Here is a 22,381-nt window from a genome sequence, read left to right on the forward strand (position 1 = left end):
AATGCTCCAGCCAAGGGCACCAGCTGAGGTCTTGTGCAATAGCTTCAACCTAGTATGAGTTATTGGCATGTTTGTGAAGACTCCTCCTCCAGATGATTGTCCACCTGTCCACCCCCAGCTGTCACATTGAAGGCCCAGAGAAACTGGAGCAGAGACAGGACACTCACACTGCACCATTCTATAAATACTGAACAATTGTTGGTGTGTACTGTGTTTCAAAGGATTAGCAACTGTAAGCAGCAAGTCAACTCAGAAGTCTTAATGATGGAGCAGCAGCTGGCATTAGGTATACAACCTAAGGGCGCCTAGGGGCTCAGTCCGTTGAGCGTCTGACTTCAGCTCAGGTCACGATCTCACAGTCTTGAGTTTGAGCCCCACGTCGGGCTCTGTGCTGACAGCTTCAAGCCTGGAGACTGCTTCGGATTCTGTGACCCCCCTCTCTCTCGGCCCCTCCCCTGCTCTCACTCTGTCTCTCTCTCTCTCAAAAATAAACAAACATTAAAAAAATGATGTACAACCTATTGAAAACTGAAGCAGGAAACTCTGATTGACATTTGGTTTCCTTCCTCGAGAAGAACAGTCAAAACCTGATTGACCATGGGGTTGGCCCAGTGGGTTAAGGGCGTGAAAAGTTGAGCAAAGCTGGGGACATACCTATCCTTCCCCCCTTCTGAGTCAGGAGGAGAGGTACCATCACCATTCTCGGATCTTCTATCTTTTCAGTGACTCCCTCAGAGGTGGGGAAGGAGTGATGTTCTTGTTGGAGATTTGAGAAGAAATGGGATATTTGTTGCAGCTCATATCCTCTGTTTTCCTCTTTGGAAGCCAGCCTGACCAGAGGCAGCACACATTTCCTGCTCCTTTGGCCATGGCCTACGCTTACGGGGCCAGGAGAGCACGTAGTGTTCTGGCTTCTTCTGCGACTAGGACTAAGTCTCCAGGTCATATAGCTTATCCCCTACTGCCCCCACTTCTGTGTGCTATCTCCCACACAGAAGATGATGTTTTGTCCTCCAAAGGTCTTATTCCTGACTTAATTTTTATTTTGTTCAGAACTCAGGTAGGGGTGAGGAGTGGCACGTATTGGGCTTTCTTAAGATGCTAAGACAATTCCTCTGTGTATATCATACACTCAGTCATATTATTTATGCTGTCATGAGAGCTACTAACACAGGACAGAGTAAACCTTTGATGTTTTTACTAACTTAGAGCAAATTAATATATATATATAATATATATTTATATATATCATATATAAATCGTATCATATATAAATATATCATATATATATCATATATAAATATATATGATAAATATATATATTTATGATGTGACATCTTGTCCTAATCCTTAGAAATGGAGTCCAGATGCTTGGAAACCAGTCTGTCAAGATATTACTACCATACTAAGAGCTTCTTCAAAATAACTGAACTTTGTGTAATTTCTGGACCCATAGAGTTACCTTACTTTAACTCTTTGTGAATATAATTCACCACTTGAAGAAGTGATAAGACATTTAGAAATTACTAAAGAGATACTTTAAGTGTTTTCCTCTGAGAATCCTATTCTATCATAAAGAAGTTTCAAAGGGCTATTGGATGATTTGTTTTGTTTTGTTTTTTCAGAAAACAATCCTATACAATGTGATATGCTTCTTTTCTAATCCAAACCATCCTGGGATTGCACAGAGGAATGACAAAGTCCCTGGTCATAAAATTTCTGAGGAACACTGATGCCTTTGGAACTAGCAATCACCCAATCTTCTTGTTCTTAAGAAAAATACAATCCTGAAACATTTACTTCTGTAGGCAGAAATTTCTTTCTGAAATTCTTTTTCTGAGTTTTTGGTTTAATACTCCAGTCTTGTGAATATTAGCCCTTAAATTAGCTGCTTACTTTTTCTCTTCAGTCCCATAAAATCTACCATTACAATGGTAATGTAAATACCATTACAAGGTTTTCAATTTTTTTAAAAAGTCAATTATTGTTATGTTTGGTTCTGCCCTAAAGTTTAACCTTAAATAACTTATATCAGCTTTACTGAGGAATAACTGATATACTGAAAAGAAATGAACATATTTAATATGTACAATTTAATGAGTTTGGACATAGACAAATGCCCATGATATGAGCACCATGATCAAAGGAAGAGATATATCCATATCTCTCAGTTTCCCCTGTTCTACCATGTTTTGTTGTTGTTTTTAGCGTTAAGGACACTTAACATGAGATCTTCCCTCTTATGAATTTTGGAGGGCACAATAGTACACTGTCAACTATAGGCACTATGTTGTACAGCAGATCTTTAGAGCTTATTCATCTTGCATAACTGAAACTATATCCATTGAACAGTTCCCCACTTCTCCCAGCCCCCGTCCCCTGGAAACTGCCATTCTATTCTTTGCTCCTATGAGTTTGACTATTTTAGATACCTCCTCGAAGTGGGCTCATGCAGTATTTGTCCTTCTGTGACTGGCTTATGTCATTTAGCATAATGTCCTCCAGATCCATCCTTGTTGACTGAACATTTTACTTAAATTTTATGTACTTCAGTCTGAAAATTGTCCTTGAATTGTCTTGTCTTTCGTAAGCTGCGCTAGCCATTTTTCCCCCCCAAAGCACAAGCAATTCTGAAGTGCCACATTATTGATATCAGTCAAGGGCCAGCAGTCTTCAAAGGGGGTAATTTGAGTGGTTTAAAGAGAAATTGCAAAGGTTTTGTCAAGGTATAATGGACCCAACAAGAGATAATGTGTGATTCAGGAACAAACCAATCACAGTAGAGTGGCATTCCCACTCACAGTTAGACGGAGGAAAGGGAGGGGTTACACAGGACCCAAAGGAAAGTAGCTTAGTGGAGGAGACTTCATGAAAGGAACTGTGGTCATCGGTGGAAGGTCACATAGCCAACATGTGCTGACTCCGCCGCCAGGGGAAACTGGGGACATCAATGGTTTCTGGCTTCCCAGCTTCGACTCATGCTTCTTATTGAATGAACCGAACAGGAAGCCAGAGAGCAAGTGAGTTTGATGTAGACCATGAATGTCAGTTTCCTGAGACACAGAGCAGGTAGAATGGAGACAGGGGAAGCGAGAGGGGGAAATGTCTAGCACAATTGTCAAAGATCCCATGAGAAATACTCACTTTTCAACTTTCCAGATTTTAATTTTATTTGGTCTTTTACTCAGCAAATAACTACTGAGTGCCTAATGATGAGATAGAGGCTGTGAATCAGGAGGAAAAAGACAGTGTATGTGTTCAGGGATTCTATGGTTTAGTGAGGGAGTTAGGATACAAAAAGGAAAATTATAATACAGGGAAATACACCTTAAAAAATCAACCTTTTTGTAAAAGCAGGTCCACCTCTACTGAGGTACTCAGCACTGCTTTGGAGGAGTAGATGGAACATGAGGACAGGTTTTCTGGAGGATATGCCTGTGATGGAACCGGTAGGAACCGGGACTTATCTGTGTGAAGGGTGTGAAGAAGCATACTCCAGGCGGTTGAGAAACATGCAGTTGCTCAGAAACCTTAAGTAGCGTGGAGCTTTACAGGAATATTTTGGCAGAGACAGCTCTCTATTTCTTTACTAACAATTTTTGTCGCTGTCATGGTGCACCGTGTGCTGGAAATGCATGCATACGCACACACACGCACATGCCTCCTAGGTTTACTTTCAGCTAAGTGGGTCCTTGATATCAGCCGAGACGGTCATAAGAGGTAGGCTCTGAAAGATTAATGAGATAAGTCATGCATTCAACAGTAACCAGAAATAACAGATTTAATCACGGGAGAACTCTAGGTGTTGGAACTCTCAAATACAGAATATGAGAAATATAAGTACAAAATGTTTAAAGTAATAAAGGATACATTTAAAGCCATGGTTATACAGTGAGGGATTTGAACAGAAAAGGTTGAAAACGAACATTCAAATGGAACGTCTATAATTGAAATTTAAATAGCCATTCATATAAAAACTCCGTGAACAGGTTGAATAGCAGATTAGACACAGTTGGAAAAATGATCTGTGAACTCAGGGCTCAGAACCATGTACACATAGTGGTAAGAAGATAAACCTGAGAGAGAGGCAAGGAGATAGGAAACATGTAGTAATGACTAATTGGAGTGCTAGAGGAATGGAGAAGAGAGAATTGTTAAAGAATTGCAGAGTATTTACAGAAAAATTAAAAAGAGAAATCCAGGGGCGCCTGGGTGGCGCAGTCGGTTAAGCGTCCGACTTCAGCCAGGTCACGATCTCGCGGTCCGTGAGTTCGAGCCCCGCGTCAGGCTCTGGGCTGATGGCTCGGAGCCTGGAGCCTGTTTCCGATTCTGTGTCTCCCTCTCTCTCTGGCCCTCCCCCGTTCATGCTCTGTCTCTCTCTGTCCCAAAAATAAATAAAAAACATTGAAAAAAAATTAAAAAAAAAAATAAAAAAAAATAAAAAGAGAAATCCATAATCCAAGGAGCAGAATATAATTTTTTATTGTGGGAAAATACATATATAATTAAATTCACCACTTTAACTGTTTTAAAGTGGCATTGGATACATTTACCATGTTGTATTAGAGTAGTAAAACATCCTAGTAAGGCTCTGAAAATGTCATTTTAAAGTTTGTATAAGATTTACAAGGAGGGGTGCCTGGGTAGCTCACTCAATTAAGTGTCTGACTCTGGACGTCGGCTCAGGTCATGATCTCACGGTTTAGGAGTTTGAGCCCTGCGTCAGACTCTATGCTGACAGTGCAGAGCCTGCTTGGGATTCTCTCTCTCCATCTCTCTCTGCCCCTCCCCTGCTCTCCCTCTCTCTGCCTCTCTCAAAAGAAATAAATAAACTTAAAACAAAGATTTAGAAAGAATAATGTGATAGTAATATAGTTATATAATGTAAATAGTTGTTTACAGTCATTTAAAACTTTAAACAAAGAGCAAAATTAATGTTACATGTATTCAGGTTTATTCTCACAAAACACAATATTTTAACAAAGAGAAATTAATTACCATAAAAAAGATGCACAAGCATCTTTAAAATCATTATTCTAGTATGTTGAATTGGGAATTCCATTTGAGATTCAAGTTATAATTATTATACTTGTCTATAATTTTAAGAATAAATAAAAATTAAAATGGTGGTACTTACTTACCTAATCACTTATTTTGGGAGACTGACATTTTTATGACTCTTTTTGTGGTTTGCCAATCATCAATATGCAATTTAAACTCTCAGGCTAATTTATTACAGCTGGTAACCACAATTGAGCGCGTTACAAATCCATACTGTATTGGGCTTCTACAGTGATTTATAATCTGAGGAGGAAGACATTTTTTTTAAGGTTCATTTATATATTCTGAGGAAGAGAGTGTGCGCATGCACAGGGGAGGGGCAGTGAGAAGGAGAGAGAGAATCCTTAGCAGTCAGTGCAAAGCCCCATGCGGGGCTCGAACCCACGAACTGAGAGATCATAATCTGAACCTAAACTAAAGTCAGACACTTAACTGACCAAGCCACCCAGGCGCCCTGAGAAGAAAGACTTTAAAGAATGAAGTTGTTGATTTTCCATTGCATGATGGGGCAAGGGCCCCGTTTCCTGCTTAAAGGACTATTCTTAAACCAGCAAAGATGGATTTTATTATCACAGGAACAAGAGTTGCTCCCCTGATGGGAGCTTTCTCCAGGGGCTATTCAGCTACAAAATTCACTTTTGGTCTCACCAAACTCATGCTCTCTTTCTGGAAAAGGACGAGCAGCTAGTGAATATCACTTAAGAAAACCTTCCTATACCTGAGCATTTACAATCATGGCATTATTCTCTGTCTCTTATCCAGAGTCATGAAACTGAATGTCTTCTTGGTCTCCTATTCTCTTTTGTTACTGATTACCTTACTTTGGACACGGCCAACTTTTATAAATTATTTTGCAGGTGGCTACTAAATGAAAGTATGAATGAAAGAACTTGGCTAAAAAAGCAAAAACAAAAGTTCAATGAGGGGAGGTTTGGTGTTTTTATTAAATGCAAGTTAAATATGCTTAAATGATTTATTTTTCCTGCTTTAAAATGTCATGTTGTCTGTACTCTCAGAGTCGATGAATATAATTGTATATATTAACATTCATTTCTGGCTTAATGTAATTAATATTCATTATATTAATAATATGCAATGAACATATGAGACACAGTGTTATTATTCCCGGGTAGCTTTCAAGCTTAAGGGGGAAATGTGCCTAAAGAATTCATTAGAATCACCATAACATGCAATAGAGGTGATTAGAGAGGCATAATTTTAATTGGGATAAAGAGAAATTAGGTAAAATTTAAAGATGGACTTGATAAGTATGTTTTTCATACACACAGAGGGGATGAAAGGTATAGTCGAGTGGGGGGAGAGGAACCAAGGGCAAAGGTGTGCGAAGTTTGATATGTGTTAATATCAAATAGAGAATAACGTACACTAGGCAAACTGTAAGTCAGAAATGAGGATGAGTCAAGGGTAAGTAAGTTCACTGAGGAAAGAATATGTGTTCCCATTGGGAAATTAAGTAATTAAGTGTCTTTAGAGCATAAGGAATTGGAAGAGGGTGGTGAGAGCTGTCACTAAAACCAATATTACATGAGATGTTGAGGACGTTGGACTTGACTTGATAAATAATGGAGAACCATTGAAGGTTTTTAAGCAAGAGAATAACCGGTAAGGCTTACATTATCACTAGATTGCTGTGGAGCAGTATGTACATGAATTTATTGGGGTTAGTACCAGAGTGAGTTCAGTACCCGATATGGGAAAAAATGAAGTTGAATTCTTACCTCACATCTTAAAAAAATTCCAGGTAGATTACAGGTATTCATAAAGAAGCCAAACTTCAAACAAACAGACAAAACCAACCAAACAAACAAAAATAAACTAAAACTAAGATTCTTTTAGTAGATGCTGTATCTGTACAGAAGGGTAGGATTTCTTAAACAAGACATAAAAATCTCCAATCAAAAAGAAAATATTGATAAATGTATTCCACATTTTCAATAATTAAAAAGTTGACAGCACCCTGTCCTAGTCAACTCAGTAGTGACTTAAACAAGCATTTTGCTTTCACAGTTCTGGAGGGTGGAAAGTACAACATAAAGGTGCAGGCTGATTCAGTTCCCCGATGAGGGCTCTCTTTCTGGCTTGCAGATGGCCACCTTCTCCCCATTTTCTTACAGTTCAGAGAGAGCGCAAGCAAGTTCCTGGTGTCTTTCTTCTAAAGGCACGAATCCCATCATAAGAGTCCCACCTAATGATTTCATCTAAATCTAATGACTTCCCAAAGGCTCCATTTCCAAATGTTATTATACTGAGGGCTAGGGCTTCCATAGATGGTTTTTGGGGGAATGCAATTGAGTCCATAGCACACCCTGTTTTCTGTTTTTTGCCTCTCACTCTCTCTGTCCCTACACTTGCTCCTGGAATCATCCCCTGATCTGACTGCCCCCCAAACTTTTGTCTCAGACTCTGTTTTTAACAGGAACCCAGACTAAGGAGTTGGCATTGGAAATCAGACTGAGGATGGGATTGAGGATCTCAATGGCCAATAGGCAAGAAGACTGTGGCGAGTGGTAAGTGAAACCTGTGAGTCCATGAGAGGCAAGTTCTGTTCTGGGAACTGACAGGAGTTATGGCTGCGGTGCTGCAGGGCTGAGACCAAGAACTGAGGCTGGAGAAGTAGAATGGGGTTAGATTATGCTGGTCCTTGCAGGACATCTGGAACAGTTTGGTCTTTCTCCTAAAGCAAACGGGAAAGCAGTGACATATTTTAAGCTGTGGAAACAATATGGTCATATTCGCATTGCACATATCAGCATGATGGACAGACTGGAAAGGGGGGTAGATGGTTATGAGTGGGTGTCGGACAATGAGTGTAGAGGCTATTGCACTAGTACAGGTGAGAGCGGGTGAGAGTTTGGACTAGGAGATTGAAAGCAAAGACCATAGGAACCTTCCTGGAATTTTAAACAGAACATTTCTGCATTTAATGGAGGGTTTGACCAGTTGACTATAGTGGCATCTCTGAGTACTCCTTTGAATGACTGTCTGATAATTTCACCAAAAGAAAAAAAAGTCTTGTTAAAACTCACGATTTCCTCAATTTTCTTTGCTTTTCAGTCTATTCGGTACAATACAAGGAAGCAATTCGCATATTTTCCCATTCCAAACAGTAGCTGTCTGTTTGACAGGCAACTCAGTGGCATCAACACTAAACCAGCTGGGGGTCAGCCAATGTAGGCCAGTCTAGGCTAGGCTGTTCTGTGGTTTCTGCTCCAATATGCGGGTCTAGCTGGGCTCAGACCCCCTCGGGGGCGGGGCTCAGGTACGATCCAGGAGGAATTCTGAGGTGTAAGCTCCAGCTGTAGCAGCTATCTAGGGAAAGCCCTTTCCATGGCAATGCCAGAAGCTCAAGGGAAATAGCTCATACATCTGAGACTTAAAACTGTCAAGGTGCTGCTTCTCCACATATTCCACTGGGCAAAGCAAGTTGCATGGTGAAGACCAGTCCAAGGAGATTGGGGGAAATGTACTCCACCTCCACGAAGCCAACACAGGGTTGGGGAAGCATACTCCTACTTCAGAAGAGGGGAGAATTGTGGCTAATAATTCAACCTGTTGTAAAAACTAAAGTAGATCATTTTCTCCGCAACCAAACCTGGAAGCTTTTTGACAATTCCTTTCACCCCAGTCCTTCCCCAACTACTGAGTCAGAAGTAGTTCCTTTGTGTCTACATTGCTCTTAAAGGGATGGTTATTTTTTCTTTTTTTACAAGGAAGCCTATGTCATTTTGTAAGGCTTTTCTCAAGTGCAAAATTGTAGAGACATTTGGGAAACCAAATAAATTTTGATTCATAAGGCCCAGGCTTTGTAGAAAGCAGAAAGGATTTTCTGTAATTTTTAAAAGTCCAGTTTTAAAAATTATGAGCCAAGCCCAGAGTATTGAATGTAGTTTTATACTACCAAAGGAAAAATATTTGATATTATAAAATACTTATTGCTTTACCATGAATGAAAGAAAAAGTTGAGTCAGTAGGTTAGAAGGGAGGGTTCTGAAGGGACCTAACCGGCGTCAGTGCTGGTAGGTTAAGAAAGTTAAGTGGGGAAGTGATAGATTTGGAGGATCGATAGGTCGGATTTAATGCCTGACCTTTCAGATTTGTGCCAAGAGGAAAAACATAAAATCTGTTTAAATTATCAATGGCTAAGGGATGGTGTTTTGTCCAATGGGCCTGAAGTTAGCCTTGTAGAATTTGATATACTCCCGGGTGGAGTGGTCAAAGTAGACAAGAGTGCCCAAGCATTCTAAAGGGGAGAAATCTTTAGAAGACACCTTGAGTCAGAATGAGAAAAGGTCGAATGTATGACAAGTGAGGATGGGACTAATGATACCTGTAGCAGGTGCCACTTCTAAATGCCTAAAATCATCCGGGATGTGGAATGTCAGGGTACAAGATAGTGATGACTAGAGAGGGCTCAAGGGTGAGGTGTTCACCTTCCCATTCAGATGAATGCAAGTCACATGCCCTTGATGACTGGCTCTTTACCCCTGAACCCTGGGAGATAACTCCTATTTAAAAAAAGGAAAGGAGAAGGAGGTTTGAAGAAATCTTGAATACATTTTTTAATGGTTGTGTCACATGGGGCGAGCTTGAACAACAGGGGTGATGGGAGCGCTTTCTCTGCAGAATGATGAGGTGTTATCGGGGGAGCTCTGTAGACAGGTAGCTGTGAACACATCTACCAACAGAATACATTTTCAATCTGAAAGTGACTGTTACCTTAAATTGCAAAAAATCAGAGCCTTCTGCCCTCAGTGAAAATAACGGTCAAAATTGAGGTCACCTAGAAGTTGAACTGATTCATCAAAACGACGGAAATTTGCATTTTTGCACGTATGAGTTATTAGTGTGAAATATAAACACACACATATCATTTTGAAATAAGAACTCTCAAGATGCTTAATTCTTAAATGTCTGGTTAGAGTCTCTTAAGGCAAATTGGTCTCTTCTGTTTTGTAATGTTGTAGAATTGTTGTTTTACCTGCAGTTGTTTTGATATTTATTGTTCCAGTTCTACATATGTGACAGGTTAGAGATTAAGTAAAAAAACACAATCCAATGTAATGAGCAGAATAAAATTCTTCTCCGCTGATTTTGGCCAAAGATCCAAGAGTTCTTGACTGCAAATTTGAACGCACCGGCCTATCAAAGTCACAGACCATCAGAGCCTTGTACACAATCTAGTACCATTCAACAGAATGTAGACTTGTTCACTCAAATGGATTTATTTTACTATTTTTTGTTGCCAGCAAAAGGTGAAATGGAAAGTTTGAAATATGCCTGAAAATCTGGTCAGCATCAGCAGCCAAACCAGATAATTAGGACAAAGCCATACTCAGCACCATATTCTTAGAATTTGTAGAGTACAAATTATCTGCAGCTGTGAATAACTTCTAATATTTAAGCAATGGGTAAAAATTTTACTTTTTGACCCGAACTGTCTGGCTTGGCTCTCTCCATAGGCATTATGGCCAACTTTCCATTTTGCTTTGTACTTTACAGGCGTGGGCAAAATCTGGACAGTTAAGAAGCTGAGTAATTTTTTCTTAATTTGGTAAAATAAAGCAAAACTACTTAGCAGGTCATTTATTATTCATTGCTATATACTATCTCTTGATAAATGGTTTAAATAATCAAAGTATTAATTTTATGTTTATTTATAAATTGAGATTTAGAAATAATTTGTCTAGTCCAAGGAAAGAAGGAATGTTAACACTGGAGTATAGCCAGATTTTTCTTGGTCATTATAAACAAACTAATTAAAAGAATAGGTTTAATATTTTTGGGGGGAGAACTAGCTGGTACACATTCCTGGAGAGTTCGATAGTTTTACAGAAAAATTTCTGAAGAAAGGAATACAAAGGAGATGCAAAATACATTAACATTTTTTCAATAGAGAAAGAGACCGAACTAGTAGGAGTCTGGAAAAGGGAGTTAAAGCTTTTTGGTAAGTGGGAAAGGGCAATTGGACATTACAGAGTTCTGATTCCTGGGATATGGACTATGAAAGGTGGAATCTAAAAGAAAAATTGCAAAGTGAAGGAAAGGACTGAATGAATATCAGCACGTGCTCAAAGAATATGTCATTAGCTATAAGAGCTTCTTCCAAAGTAATATATTTTTGTTTTTGGAAGTAATCTCTTCATAACTAGAAAAAAAAAGCCAAAACAAATGAATCAGATTGAGTTTCTCTCTTAAAATTCTGAACCTGGTCCTTGCTTTCAGTGTTAGAGGATATCTACAGCTGTAAATAATTTACACTCCAAAAGTTACAAGAATGAGACTGAGTGAAATACGAGTAATTCTGGAGAGGAGCCAGAGAGAAAGGGAAGGTTAATTCGATACGTCCTACAGTATCCAAGAAGTTAGTTTACTTAATATGTGGTGAAGAGCAGATAAAATTTATCCAAAATAAGTTTTTAAAGTTAATCTACTGTATTCTAATTTTGTCCATAATACTTTCATATAAATATATCTACCGAACTTGTAGAAAGTTAAGTGACTAAAAACCTTTGCTATATAGCATCCTAATATAAATTTATCTTAATATTAGATTCATATATAAGTATGATTTTTCAGCAGCTCTGCTTAAAAGAACCTTATTTCTTAAACTTGAATACGATTTTCACTAATAAAACTATATTTTCTAGTATATAAAAATGCAAAGCATATTATTTATTGGCTATGATAAAGGGTGAAGATTTCAAAATATGTAAAAACTTTTTTTCACTTTAAAGATAGTTGTCAGAAATATCAGCATGTTTGATGTTGACTGGTATTAAGGTATTTGAGTGGAAAACTAAGATGGCATGACTGATTTTCACATTAGCACATGGTTAGTTTTGACTAAAGATTATCTTCTCCAAACATCCATTCCTTTCTTTGAACAACAAAAACAATAATAATACCACAATTATTCTAAGGAATACTATATCTACCAATTTAGGCATGAATTTTGCTTGTGATTGAAATTTTGCTTGTGTTTAAGGGAAAACCCATGTTTGCAAAAATGAGCACCTTCTTTAAATGGTACTTACTCTTTGTTAAAGGACCAAGTAGAGTTGGCCATTAATATTAGTTTGAAAATCTGGTAAAAAAAAAAGGGAACATTGAAACACAATACAATTTAAAATTAAGCAAGTATTCACTAACATCTTCCAGTAGGCAACATCGAAGTAATTATTTTTATTAATGCTTAAATTGTTCCATTTTTTAATTCTAGTTCCTTTGAGTAGAAAATTGATGCCATTATTCCTAGGCTCTTTCATTTAACAAAGTTAAGATGAATGTATATATTTATTGTGGTGACTGGCTCTTGGTTTTGGCTCAGGTCATTATCTCAGACACCTGCTGTGCTGATCTAGAGCCTGCTTAGGATTCTCTCTCTCTTTCTCTCTCTCTCTCTCAAAATACATAAGTAAATATGTGTATATATTTATGCATAAAACCATAAATAAATACACATAAACCATATATAGTTTTATAAAATACATAGTTTTATATATATTCCTTTTTTTTTCATTTTTTTTTTAACATTTACTTATTTCTGAGAGACAGAGTGCAAGCTGGGGAGGAGCGGAGAAAGAGACACACACAGAATCCGAAGCAGCTCCAGGCTCTGAGCTGTCAGCACAGAGACTGACGCGGGGCTCAAACTCACGAACTGTGAGATCATGACCTGAGCCGAAGTCGGAAGGCAAACAGACTTTTTATATGACTTTTATATGACTATATATTTAATTGTAGTCAGACGCTCAACTGACTGAGCCACTTGGGGGCCCCTATCCTTTTTTTTTTTTAATACTATATTGTAGATATCACTTTATGGTCATGTATAGAAACATCTTCATTCTTTTTTATAACTGGACAGCATTTTATTGTGTTAATATGCTACTACTTGTTTGTATAAAATACAGAATGAATTCTCACTGATACTTTCATTAACAATGAGACTGAGGATTTCTACTAAACCTCTTCTATCTGCAATCTGTGTCTCTTTTCACCCATGTTGCAAATCCTGGTTCTTGAAGATCTGAGAAATGTAACATTAGCATATCACAAATCACGTAATTTCTCATTTGCTATATCTGCAATATGCACACAACAGTCTGAGAATAACAATACCAATACTTCCACCAAGAAGATGATTACTGAAAATAATTTAAATTTGTTTGCAGGGGTTTTTGGTCAAATTATCACAATTCAGATAACTTGAAATTATCAATCACTGTGTGGATGTACTAACTGGATATACAGGTAAGTTCATTTGTTTCCTTTTATTTGGAGTTTTAGAGATTGTTTTCCAATTTATTTCTACATGGCCCCAAAGTTGAATATACTAAACAAGATATACTGAAAGGGTATCTTTAACTTCTGTCCTGTTCTCTCTACCCAATAACCCCGTTAGTTGTCACTTAAAATTTTATAGTCTGTCCATTTGTTTTTAATATGTCATATATAAAATGTATTATATGTGTAAGTATAGTTGACACACGATGTCACGTTAGTGTCAAGTGGACAAGACAGTGATCTGAGAATTCTCTCTGTTTTTCTGTGCTCACACGAGTGTGGCTACTATCTGTCACCACCAACAAAGAATGCAAATGCCAAAAATTTTCTCTGGCAGGAAATTTTTACGCACACACATGGTTTTGCATCTTTATATAGGTGTGTGAGCTGGCAGTGTAGCAGGAAATTCTATGAAAAGTATAGCTCTCTTCTAAAAAGAATTATAAGGAAGTATGATGACAGGAAGCCCAGCAGTGCATTCTAGGAATTCCTTTTCACATACTGTGTGGGTGGATTGTATAATGCAATTTAAAAGTACAAAGAGAATAAGAACTAGTTATTTACATTTAAAAATTTTATTTATTTATTGAAAAAAAATTTTTTTAACATTTTTATTTATTTTGGAGAGACACAGAGAGACAGAGCACAAGCGGGAGAGGGACAGAGAGCAAGAGGGAGACACAGAATCCGAAACAGGCTCCAGGCTCCGAGCTGTCAGCACAGAGCCTGCCGCGGGGCTCAAACCCACGAACCATGAGATCGTGACCTGAGCTGAAGTCAGACACTTAACCGACTGAGCCACCAGGCGCCCCCCAAAATTTTATTTTTTAAATGTGTATTTTTATACTACTTTAATAATCTACATCACATAGTGGTGTAAGAGTACATGGACGTGTTTTATAAATGAATACATGTCCTTATATTATGGGTTCATACTGGATATAAGTAGAGAAGCAGAAAATCATGCAATGAGGGAGGGGAAAAAAAGCAGCAAAAAAATATGGCTGACTATAGAGATGAGTTATATTGGTAAAGCTGTGGAGCTTATAAGGATTAAAGGGAGCTCTGATGACTTAGGCAAACTTGCTGCCTCTCACAAAGGCTGTTGTTTTGTTTTGCTATAAAACAGCTTTATTGAGATATGATTCACATGACTTACAGTTTACCCACTTAAAGTATATAATTCGGTGGCTTTAGTATATTCACAGAGCTGGGCAACCATCATCACAATCAACTTTAGAATATTTTTGTCACCTAAGGTGAAAGAAAACCAAGAAAGAAGCCCGCAGCCTTTAGCAGGCACTTCCCATTTCCCTTCAACCTCAACAGCACAAACAATAATCTACTTTCTTTCTATATTTTCCCATCCCCGACATTTCATATAAATGGAATCATAGAATATGTTGCCCTTTTCTGGCTTCTTTTACTTAGCATAATGATTTCAAGCTTCCTCAGTGTTATAACATGTATCAGTACTTTATTTATTTATTTATTTTTACTGCCAAATTATATTCCAGTGTGTAGATATACCACATTTATCAGTCAATGGGCATTGGGTATTTTCCCCCCATGTTTTAGCTATTATAAATAATACTGCTACAAGCATTTGAGTACAAGTTTTTATGTGGATGAAAGATTTTATTTCATTTGCATCTATACCTAGGAGTGGGATCAATCACCGGGTCGTAGGGAAACTCTATGTTTAACATTTTGAGAAACTGCCCAACTGTTTTCCAAAGCACCTGCACCATTTTATATTTCTACCAGCAACAGGTGAAGATCTATTTCTTCCATATCTTTCACCAACACTTGTTATTATATGTCTCTTTTATTATAGCCATCCTAGTGGATGTAAAGTAATATCACATTGTGGCTTCAGTTTGCATTTCCTAATGACTAAGTTGCTGAGTATCTTTTCATCTGCTTTTTCATTAGCCATTTGTATATCTTTTTAGAAGACGTATATATTCAGGTCTTTTGCATCTTTATAAGTTGGATTGTTTACCTTTTTGTTGTTGAGTTGTAAGAGTTCTTTATATATTCTTGGATGCTAGGCCATTATCACATATGTGATTTACAAACATTTTCTCTCGTACTCTTCCTTTTCATCATAGTTTTTTTTTTTTTTTCATCCATGCAAAAGTTTTAAATTCTGATTAAGTTCAGTTTATCTATTTTTGTTGTTGTTGTTGTTGTTGCTTGTGTTTTTGGTGTCATGTTTATGAAACTACTGCCAAGATCTAAGGTAATGAAGATTTGTCCTTATGTTTACTTCTAAGAGTTTTATATTTTTAACTCTAAAATCTATTTCTTTTTTTAAAAAAATTAAGTTTATTTATTTTTTTTTTTTGAGAGAGAGAGAGTACGATCTTGGTAGGGGCAAAGAGAGAGAGGGGAGAGAGAGAATCCCAAACAGGCTCTAGCCTATCAGTGCAGAGCCAGATGCAGGGCTCGAACCAACAAACTGTGAGGTTATCACCTGAGTAAAAATCAAGAGTTGGACACTCAACCGACTGAGCCACCCACATGCCCCTTAACTCTCAAATTTAGGTCTTTGATCCATTTTAAGTTATTTTAGTGTGTGTGTGTATGGTATGAAGTAAAGGCTCAACGCCATTTCTTTGCATGTGGATATCCAGTTGTCCCAGCATCACTGGTTAAACAGACTGTTCTTTCTCCATTAAATTGTCACAGTAATGTTGTTGAAAATCAGTTGGCCATAGATTTATAGGTTTACTATTGGACTCTTAGTTCTGTCCCATTGATCTATATGTTTATCCTTATACCATGCTGTTTTGATAGCAGTGGCTTTGTAGTATATTTTAAAATTGGAAAATGTACATCCTCCGACTTGTTCTTATTTTCAAGATTATTGGGCTATTTGGGTACCTGCAATTACATATGAATTTTAAAATTGGATTTTCCATTTTCACCAGAAAAAACTGTTGTGATTTTGATAGTGCCTGCATTGAATCAACAGAGTTTTGGGAAGTATTGCCATTTAATAATATTAAGTCTTCTAATTGTTGAGCATAGGATGTCTTTATTTATTTATATATTTGTCCTCTCCTTCAGCAATGTTTTGTGGTGTTCAGTGCACAGCACTTGCACCATCTTGTTTAAATTTATTCAAGTTATTTTATCCTTTTGGATGATATTATAATTGGAATTGTTATTTTAATATCCTTTCATATTGTTTGTTGCTTCTGTACAGAAATGCAACTGATCCTTGTGTTGATTTTATAATCTACAGTTTTGCAGAATTTGTTAATGTGCTAATAGTTTTTATATGGAGTAGGGTTTTCTACATGTAAGATCACCCCACCTGTGACTAGAGATAGTTTGTATCCAATTTAGATGCCTTTCAATCTTTTTCTTGCCTGTTTACTCTGGCTAGGACTTCCAGCAAAATATTGCATAGAAGTGAAGTGAGAGTGAGCATCCTTTCTTATTGATACGTTAGAGAGTTAATAGAGAAAGCTTTCAGTGTGTGATTTGTTAGCTGTGGGTTTTTCATATGTACCCTTTCATGTTGTGGACATTCCTTTCTACTCCTAGTTTCCTGAGTGTTTCTATTAGAAGGTTGTTGGACTTTGCAAACTGCTTTTTCTTCATCTATTGATATGATAATATGTATTTTTGTCCTCCCTTCTATTATAGTGTTATATTACATTGATTGATTTTCATATGTTGAAACACCTTTGCATTCCTGGACTATATCCCACTTTTTCATGGTATATAATCCTATCACTATGCTATTATATTCTACTTTCTAGAATTTTGTTGAGGATTTTTTCCATCCATATTTATAAAGGACATTGGTCTGTAGTTTTCTTGTGATGTCTTTGGTTTGGTAAGATAATGCTAGCCTCATTGAGTCAGTTAGGAAGTATTACCTCCTATTCTATTTTTGAAAGAGTTTGAGAAGGATTGATATTAATAACTTTATGTATGTATGTATGTATGTATGTATGTATTTAAGATTTCACTAGTGAAGCTTTCTTCTAGTTCTGGGCTTTACATGTTAGGATTACTCATTTTTCTTTACTTGTTATAGGTCTAAGATTTTCTATTGATTTCTGAGTCAGTTTTGGTAGTTTCTACATTTCTATGAATCTGTCCATTTTGTCTAGATTATCTAATTTGTTGGCATACAGTTGTTCATAGTATTCTGTTATAATGTTTTTTTTTAAATTTCTGTAAAGTTGGTAGAAATGTTCCTATTTTCAATTCTATTCTATCAATACAATTTTTATCTTTACCCTTCTCATTATTCTTTCTATTCTATCAATACAATTCTTATATCTACCCTTCTCATTATTCTAACCAAAGGCTGCCAGTTTTGTTGATCTAATAAAGAAAACAAACTTTTGGTTTTATTGATGCTCTGTATTTTTTTTTTTTTTATTCTCTGTATTGTTTATCTCTGCTCAAATCTTAGTTTCTTCTTCTAGTTTTAGGTTTATTTATTTATTTTTTTTCATCTAGTTTCTTAAGGAATATAATTAATTTATTGATTTGATTCACAAAGACCTCCTACTTTGTTTCAGAGGACTTTCTCCTGGTTAAGTTATCTATTTGGTTGCTCTAAACCTGTGCTTATCTTGCAGATTTCCAGTGGGTAGATTCTGGCAGTTTTAACACGTTTTCAGTTTCTTAGCTCCAGAGTTGCCAGTTCCACCATTTTTGCTGAGTGGTCTTAGGCTCAGAGACATTTTGCATTCATTTGGAAAGGACAGTTTTGTCATGGACCTATGTTAACTTTTCCATCTTCCATCATATAAGGTCTAAAGGTTCTGACCACTGTCAGAACAATGGTGTAATGCTAATCACACTAGATGAGGAAGAAGTGACTGGTATGTTGATGACTTTGCTAAGATACATGCCCTACCAAGGTTGAAGGAAAAGCCCTACCAAATTAGTAGAATTTTAGGCATAAAGGAAAACACATTCAGATTACCATATCTTGTATCTCCCACCATTACAAAGGAAGCATAACTGATCTATTTTTCAGCTGTACTACTTAGCTAGCAATGTTGTGAATGGTACATAACAAGATTACTTGTCTGCTCGTGGGGATTGTGCCTAATAGTCTTATTTGTGCTTATTTATATTTTCTGATCTCTTTCAAATAAACGTATATTATGTTTTAAATATTATTTTTCAACAAAATCCTTTTAAGAGAATTTTATAAGTTTCTCACAAAATTAATAAGAGTGAGTGGGCAGACAGAAAAATATTTTGACAAGTAATTTTTCATCGCTGAAGTCAAAATTCTTTATCTGTAAAATAATGATTTGATTATATTAGTTGTTTTCCAAAGTGCTCCTTGGAGTCTGGGGAGTCTGTGGATGACCTCCAAGGGCTATTGTTGGAGGAAATTAGATGTGATGAGAGTTTCCAAGTGGGCAGGTTTCCAAGTCCTCCTCCAAGAATTAATGGGAAAAGTTCCACTTTTGACATACATGACTTCTGTGTAATATATATGTATCTTTTATTCTTAAAGGAAAGGACTCCATTACTTCAAAAACATTTGAAAGCTAATGTGAAAAATAATTGCTTCAGTTATTTCTGACTATATCCTGTCAAAATATCAAAATATAATTATTTTATTATTCTTCAAATTGCCTAGAGCATCATCTGAGCTTGGCCTGTGGAACGATTTGGGGAACAAATAGAAGACAAAAGCATTGGGTTATGAGTATTTTAAAAGTTTTAATAATAACATATACTGCTGAGCCCTTGTAGATTATTTTAGTTAAAGTGATAATATGTATTAGTTTCAAATTTTAAGATCTCAGAGATATCATAAGTAGGATAATTGTCATTGAGATATTTTTCAAGGTTTCTAGACATCAACAGATAAAGGAAATTGTAAATACAGAAGCTACCTTATTATAGTTGTCTAGTGTTTATTTCTATCATTATTCAGAAAGGTAGAGCCTGACTAGTTTGAGCCAATAATAATGCAATTTCTATTTGAAGAAAAAAGATGTAGTACCAATCTTATACTATCCTATAAAACACACTACTGTCATTGAAATCTTTAGGAAGGTCGTTTAATAATATTCATAGGCCTAACTTTAACATATGTTTATTTTCCTACCTCTAGGATGTAGATGAAATTATACTGTTTTTATTTGGATCATTACCAAAAATGTTTCCATTTTTATTGATTTAGGATATCTTAAAATTCATGAAAAAAATCAACATATACATTTTTATGACCCTATAGTGTGGGAATATGCCAAAATAAGATTGTCTTTTAAAAATATATTTTTTTAAAATATAGGAACCTCAGTTCCTTTTTTTTTCCTTCTCTCCTGTAGTTTTTTAAAGTCAAAAGAAGTTATACCTGGGGTGCCTGGGTGGCCCAGTGGGTTAAATGTCTGACTTCAGCTAAGGTCATGATCTCGTGGTTCATGGGTTTGAGCCCCATGTCGGGCTCTGTGTTGACAGCTTCAGATTCTGGAGCCTGCTTCAGATTCTGTGTCTCCCTCTCTCTCTGCCCCTCCTCCATTTGCACTCTTTCTCTGTCTCTCAAAAATAAGTAAACATTAAAAAAAATAAAACTTAAAAAAAATTATGCCTGGACAATTGGGTAATAGGAGATATATAATGAGAACATTAAGGCCTTTATTTAATTAGCTAATGGTAATACATATTTTTATTTAAATTAAATGGATGTTTTGTATGTCCTTTGCTTTCGCAAAATTTTAACTCTCTTGTTTCTAATAGTTGGACATAAAAGAGATTTGAACTCATCAATATCAATTAACCAGAATTAAATGAAATCCTGACTAATATTTACTCCTTTTAAGTGTTTAGAATGAAAAGAATATTATTAATTTTTTTTATATTGTATAATGGAATCTATATATCATTATTACTGTTACTATTGTTATTACACCTGACATTTATTGAGTGCTTGCAAAACACCAAACTCTGGATTTTAAATGCAAAATAATTCTTATAACAATAAATTGGCCTATCTTTGCAGAGGAGGTTGGTGAAGTGGGTACATTTGTTTACCCAGCAGACCCAGCCTTGAAAGGGCCCATGACAAGGGATTTGTGGGAGGATAAAACCTGTTTCCCACTGTGGGTGGAGAGCAGTTGAGCAAACTAAATATCCACAATCTTTAAAAAATGTGTTTTATTTTTCAGTGGATTTCTTCGGTGGATTTCTTTTGTGGATTTCACTAGCAGTAGGGTCTCTTTTCTTTATTCTTCAGTGGCTTTTGTAGTCTGAATTTTCCTGGAACTTTGTTATACTTCTGTCCCTGTCCTGGGTGTCCATGCTAATAACCGTCCTCAGGGAAATTATCTCCTTTGCTTAATAATATTTCTTCAACAACATAGATGGACCTAGAAGATATGATGCTAAGTGAATTGAGTCTGTCCGAGAAAGACAAGTACCATATGATTTTACTCATATGTGGAATTTAAGAAACCAAAAAACAAACAAAGGCCAAAAAAAAATGAGAGAAACAAACAAAAAACCCAGACTCTTAACTGTGGAGAACAGACAGATGGTTGCCAGAGGGAAGGGGGCGGGGATTGAGAGAAACAGATAAAGGGGATTAAGAGTAGACTTGCTGTGATGAGCCCTGAGAAATGCATAGAATTGCTGAATCATATGGCACACCTGAAACTAATATAACACTGCATATTAATTAAACTTAAAAAATACAATTAAAAAAAGGCATTTCTTCGTGCATTTTTTTCTGTGTTCCAAGCAGCTGCTATGTGTGGGAGAAGAAACCAGATCCCAATACCCTGTGGTCAGTCAGGTAGTGCCATGATGATCCTAGTGATAAATAACCCCATCAGTTTGGGTTTGTGCTACCCTTGGATCCTCCCCGGACACTCTGGCGAGACTGACTTCTACCTGGAGGCAGCCTCCTTCTCTTGGGTGTTGTATTTTGTCATGTCCCCCACATCGGTTTCCCTGTCATCAGATCCAACATGCTTTTGATGTTTAGAAGTTTCCACAAATGTCTTGTGTAATGCAAGCACTCTTTCTTCATTTCAGCACTGTTATGGGTTTATTTTTACTTCAACAACGGCCACATTTTTGTCATGTTAGTGGGATATAGCGTGTGAGGAGAGGAAAACTTGTATTTGGAGTCTGTTCTGTTCAAGTCTGCTGATAGCATGTATGAATTTTGTGAAATGTCTCATCTGAGGCTTAAAAACGGATAGTCAAGACTAACCTTAATGTTTTGCTCTCTCTGGAAAATACATTTTATAACTATACTAATGGTGCTTTGATAATTGTGGTTATTTTCTACTGTCTCATAGGATTTTTTTTAATTCTTCAGCTGCTTTGGTTTACCTCAAATATACTCTTTTAAATATTTATTAAGAGATTTCAAGCCTGTTAATATTGTGATAATGCATGTTACAAAAAGATTAAAGGTTAATTGAATATAGTACTTTAAAAATTCATGCCTTATAATTATAATAGACCTGATGTTTTTATCAGAGTATGCTTTGCCATTTATAGAGATCCTTATAACATAAGAAAAATGATAATAATTTTCTACATATTTTTTTTTTATTTCCCCGACTTTCTTTCAGTGAAGTTAAGTGTATATTTTAACATAGGCACATGCTGGGGTTAAGAACAAACCCATATCTCTTTAAGACTTGATTCATTGTTTCTTTAAAATAGTAGATTATGCTATGACGCATTACTGTTTTCATAGTTTTTTATTACATTTTTATCATAGCTAGGATGTATTACCAAAAAAAAGGAAACTCCTTACATATAAAGCAATATTTTTTTTTTTCTTTCAGAGTGCAGGTATTTCTTTTTTACAAGAATTCTAAAGGACAGGTTAGCAAAAAGCAATGAATTTTGGAAATAGTGAAAGGAAACTCATGTGGAGAAAATGTATTCATAAATCTTAACAAGTTATAGTTTACTACTTAATATTTATTAATCTTAATCAGAACAATTATGCATTGAGGAGGGTTAGTTCTGTCTTGAATGAGATTTTTAGGAAGGT

At 36.3% G+C, this 22,381-nt stretch overlaps 1 protein-coding gene across 1 annotated transcript in view; it reads left to right on the forward strand.

Moving 5' to 3' along the window:
- The window catches only part of CCDC102B (coiled-coil domain containing 102B), a 189,670-nt gene that overhangs the window by 31,458 nt on the left and 135,831 nt on the right, over nucleotides 1-22,381 (forward strand). Inside the window, 2 exon segments of the mRNA XM_078435158.2 lie at nucleotides 7,483-7,589; nucleotides 13,257-13,335. The gene's annotated coding sequence lies outside the window, so the exon portion shown is untranslated.

This window comes from Panthera onca, chromosome D3 (genome assembly GCF_046562875.1).
Source record: "Panthera onca isolate mPanOnc1 chromosome D3, mPanOnc1 haplotype 2, whole genome shotgun sequence".
NCBI classification, from domain to species: domain Eukaryota; kingdom Metazoa; phylum Chordata; class Mammalia; order Carnivora; family Felidae; genus Panthera; species Panthera onca.